Below are 5212 nucleotides of genomic sequence, written 5' to 3'. Positions count from 1 at the left end.
TTGTTCTTAACTGTTACTTTTTTTAAAAAGGGATAATGCACATTTATTTCTCAAGAATGTGGTTAGTGATGCGGGCATTTAAGCCATGATGCTTTTCCTCTTACCTATTTTTTTTTCCTTTACGGGAAGATATAAGCTAAAAAGTTACATCTGGAATTCTAGAAGCATGAGTCAGCTATATCCAAACGTAAAACCACAAAAATGTCCATGCCAGAAAAGCAAAAGGATGATGAGACACCTTTATTTTATTAACATATATGGTAACTAAGCTCCTTTCAAAAACATCAGCAATAAAAGGAGGCATCGCCTGTCTACAATGTCTGTTTGGGTGCAAATCTAATGAAAAGGACCCCCAGCTGCTCGGTTCCCAGTAAAATCAAACAGCAAGACACTTCTGAAGGCAGCGTGGAGATGGAGGGCAGGGCGGTAGCAGGCTCTGGAAGCTGACAGGGTGATCCCATGGGATCTGAGGCAGCTGGGTCCCAAACGAACTGAGCTGATGAAGTGTCTCCGCCGGTAACCTACCACACACGGAACTGCCATCATCTATCAAAGAGTTTTTTTAGAAGCGTCAGCTACATCAACCATGTTTCCTAGCCAACCCTGCCAAGCAAATACTCATGCTTCAAACGTTTCCGTGGAATTATAATAATAATATAATAATAGGCCTCATAAAACAACTTTCATTTCAAAAGGGTCTAAAAACACTTTAGAAACATTTGCATACTCAAGAATTGTTTCACCTGACACTGAACTGCAGCTGCCTGCAGGGTGCAACAGGGCGACCAGGCAAGAGCGCAGAGCTCACGGAGGCAGCTCTGAGCCCCAGATGAAGATGTGACAATGACAGCACGCTGCTCGAGTGGGAGCTTGTGGCAGGGAGGTGGGAATGAAGCTGCTCACTGAGATCTGTAAGACCCCAGGAGACGTGGAGCAGCTGCATCCCAAATGAGCCTGGCTTGATGAATTGATAGTTCAGAGGGAATTGAGGCAGGCTGAATACAAAAACTCACAGAAATTAGCACAGGATCTGAAGATTGTGATGCTACACTTCCCCAAGCAGTTGTACCTTTGATACACCACGTATCATAGCATTAATTATCTCCAGAAAGAGCTGCACAAACATGGTGAACATCACTTTTTCCTGTGGGGTGCCTGTGCCAAGCCTGGTGGCAGCGCAGCCCCCAGCACGGGGACTCTGCTGCTGCCTGGAAGAGATTTATCAAAAGCTGGGTGAGAACTCACATCACGCTAGTTCTTGGCCAAGCAAGCTGTTCACTGCTGTGGTATTCAAATATCCAGCTGTGATATCAGGCTTTCCCTCGAGATTTGTCCTCATTGTGGGCAGGGGCTGGGGCTGGAGTACGGCACCTGGTGGTGAGTGGTACCGGGGGCTGTGGGGAGAGGCCAAGGGCTGGGGGCATGAAGCCCTCAGCCCCAGGGCCTGTTCCCCTATGGCCTGGGAAGGGCAGCCATGCTCTCTTTAGGCTTTTAGGCATGAATGAGTCTGATTTTCTTTGGAGCTGGGAGCACACCATGTACTCTGTGAAGCGGCTGCTCAGCACAGCTTTTGGCCGTGGTGATGCCGGTGTGCATTTCCTTGACATTGTCTTGTTTCACTGAAAAAAAAAAAAAAAAAAAAAAAAAAGTCTTTTTTACATCAAATTGCATGCATTCTGGCTGGACAAAGTCACAAAGTTGGAGGTGTGTCTATAAGCACGGGTTATGTGTAGTAGCTGAGGGTGGCTGTTACACTTAGGTCCCTCTCTGGCTTAACTCCATGAGGACAGCCGCTCACTCAGCCCCTTCCGAGAGGTCACAGCCCAAAGAGAATCCAGGTTTAGAAGAGGATAAAATCCAGAAGGCCAGGGGTACAGCTTCAAAGCAGGGGAGGTGGCTTTTACATGCAAAGCATTTAGTGCCACTTCGGAGCACACAGTCTGGAAAGCCTCGCTTACAAACAAGTGCTTAGCCCAGGAGCCCTGCTGACAAAACCGACCGACCCGTCCTTGTCCCCACGGTGTGCTCGAGAAGCAGTCAGTCCAAGCAGGACAGCCCCCAGTAACGGGGCTTCCTCCGAGCACAAAAGCACCCTTGCCACTGTGGTACCAGCTCCCATCTGCATGTTCTGGAATTACACCGAGTGCCAGGGCTACGCGGTGGGGAAATGAATTGCATCGAGTGCTGAACCTTGCAACACTCCCAGTGATGGCATTACAGCACTCCCAAGAATTAATTTCTTTCTGTCTTCAGGTTAATGAGTTGAAAACAAAAATATATGGTCTCAGGCAACAACAACAAAAATATTTATCTAAAATGCACAATGTTTCCAGTTGTCAGATTTATTCCACTCTTTTTACAATGCTAATGTGTGATGCCAGGCTGCTTCTTTCAGGGAGAAGCACAAGGTTTATTTTTCCGGATCTGAGTCAGATGATGGCCTCATTTAATTGTTTGTTTTTCCCAGAGTGCATTCACCCTTACCTGCTGAATGGAGTCTTCTCAACTATGGGAAGGGAAAACAAATTGAATTTTAATCAAAGGGTTTCTATTCTGATCACTGCTGGTCTACTTTCACTTTATAGTTACCAATAAAATGTTAAAGAGAGTATCACCGGTGGATTTATTTTGATTGATTGCATCTGCCCACTCTCTTGCATTTTAAGGTACCTCATTACTGTACATTCAAGAATTGCATTTCTTAGCATGTTTAATAAGCCTTAAACTTTAGACAGCTAATTGGTTCAGCTGGCGTTTCTGTGCCTTAGCTGAAAAGCTAATAAAAAGAAGCACAAAAATTGAAGAATATTAATAGTTCCTACTTCGTAAAGATAAGCTTAACGGACAGTTTATGCTTTAATTAATACATGGAAAGCAAAGAATGCTTAAAAAAGATAGATTACCATCAGAGTAAAGACTACCTTGCAATATCTTTTGTTTTTTCTATCCCCCATACACATTTAGGTATTCATGTCCCATATAGATTCTTTACCTGACCTTTCAGATTGTGAGAAAAAGAGAATTTGTACATTTAAATCCTATAGCAGTAAGAAATGTACAAGAACATTTTAAATGTCATCTTTCACAATAGGATCTTCTCTAATAATTATCTTTATTAAAATTAAAATATATCGTTCGATCTCCCTCACCACAATTATTTTCAAACAGAGGGACAAAAAAAGAGGCAAAATGTGTCCTGACAATTTTTGGTGGGAATAACTAAAATGTACTTCTTTGAATACCTCAGCCTATATCAAGTTAATTGATGATAATATGTCACCAAAATATGATAGAGAATTTTACTGCAAGATACTTTTAAGTATTTTTTTTTTTTTTGCTTCTTGTTTATAGTGATTCAATGATGGTGACTCAATGACTTAGACTCTTAGTGACTTTAGAGAACAAGTCTTAAGAGGAGCAGCTGAGGGAGCTGGGATTGTTCATCCTGGAGAAAAGAAGGCTCAGAGGAAACCTTATTGTACTTTACAATGACCTTAACGGAGGTGGTAGCAAGGTGGGGATCAGGATCTTCTCCTAAGCACCAAGTGATGAGGGCAAATGGCCTCAAGTTGTGCCAGGGGAGGTTTAGGCTGGCTATTAGGAGAAATCTCTACTGGAAGGTTGTGCAGCGTTGGAATGGGCTGCCAGGGAAGTGGCTGAAGGACTCAGAAAGGAGGAGTTATTCGCTGTGCACCTTGTCCTCGTTACAGCTGCAGCCCCGTGTCAAGTAGCCCAGGTGAAAGGAAACATCCCTTGGTGTGACCAGGCATGAAGGAGGACACTCCCCTATAACATGACCCATGTCACATTTTGGCTACAACAAACTTCCCACCTCTCCAGGAACACAAATCAACCCTCCCTCTGCTGCTGACTCGTGTCCTGGCCAGGTTTGCCACTGGCACCAGCTGACTGCTGACGGCCAGGACAGGCTTTTACCAGGAGACCTGGCCAGAGCACCCCTAAGAGATCAGATTTTCAAGAGGGAAGCATTTGGTTCTTCCTTTCACGTCAGAGGTAAGAAAATATTTGTATCTGGATAAGAAGTGACTCAGTAACCCACACAAGCCTATGACCATCCTGAGTGGCTAAGGCCAGTCCTCCACATCCTAACGCCTTACATACAAGGCAGCTGGATTCTGGCCAGCTTGCTGGCCAGGCCACCAGGGAAAAGCTTCCATTAGATTTGTTTCTAATGAACAGCCTGTCTGGAAAATGTACTTTCTTGCTTTTCCTCCCTGGAAGTGCCAACTAACATTTTTAATAGGATATTTGATTTGCTTGAACAAATGCAGGCTCCATTAGTCATTGTTGGTGGTTCTTGTTTTTCTCCCAGTGATAGGCAGTAGTAAATCCCACACTAGACTTTTGTGACTGTGTCTGATAAATGTTGCCTACAGCCCTAGTACTATCTTTCAACAAGCACAAATCTTGCTGCTACAGTGTTTTGTGTTCTTTCTTCCAAAAAATAAATATCTGCTGATGCCTTATGCTTCCCCCAGTCTGTCCTTTCTTGGTAGAAAGGCTCATTTTTTCCGAGACACCTGAGCTGAACAGGTATTATTGCCTATGCTTTTAAAAAAAGAACAAAAACAACAGAAAACAAACTTTGTCTTTATTAGCTGACTGGTTTCTGAAGACGCTATGATGACAGTCACTTTCTGTAATACCGGTGTAGTCCTGCTACCAACCCTGCTATCAACACAATGGGCATAAAGTGATGCCTTGCGATGTCTCTGGATCATTATACCTTCTTACATGCTGCCGGGTGGAAGTTACTGATGATTTCTGTCTACCGTCTAATGCCAGAGATCACCTTTTCAAGACATATTTTTTTTCTCTATTGCTCTATAGTTTTATGGACTGATACACACCAGGAAAGTTATAGAGGACAAATCTGCAATATCACAGCACTTCACAACTGAACAAATATGCCTCTTCCCCTTTCCTGCTGGGGAAGAGTTAGAGAAATGTCTTTTAAAAATGTGACCTCTCCAGATCAGTTTATAGCAGAAAGATCAGAATGATGAAAGTTCTTATTTACTGCAAATAGTCTTCTGGGTCTGTTTTGCAAAGAGCATGAATTTTCTGTACATTTGCGTCATCCCTCTGAACACAAGGCAGACATACAACTTTGGCAAAAAGGGGCAAGTCCCATCGCTGTGGGTAGCGTGATGAGACAGTCCTCACAGTAAATCGGGCATGCTCCTCACGT

This window comes from Anas platyrhynchos, chromosome 8 (genome assembly GCF_047663525.1).
Source record: "Anas platyrhynchos isolate ZD024472 breed Pekin duck chromosome 8, IASCAAS_PekinDuck_T2T, whole genome shotgun sequence".
NCBI lineage: Eukaryota > Metazoa > Chordata > Aves > Anseriformes > Anatidae > Anas > Anas platyrhynchos.
Note: the sequence above shows the minus strand (reverse complement) of the source record.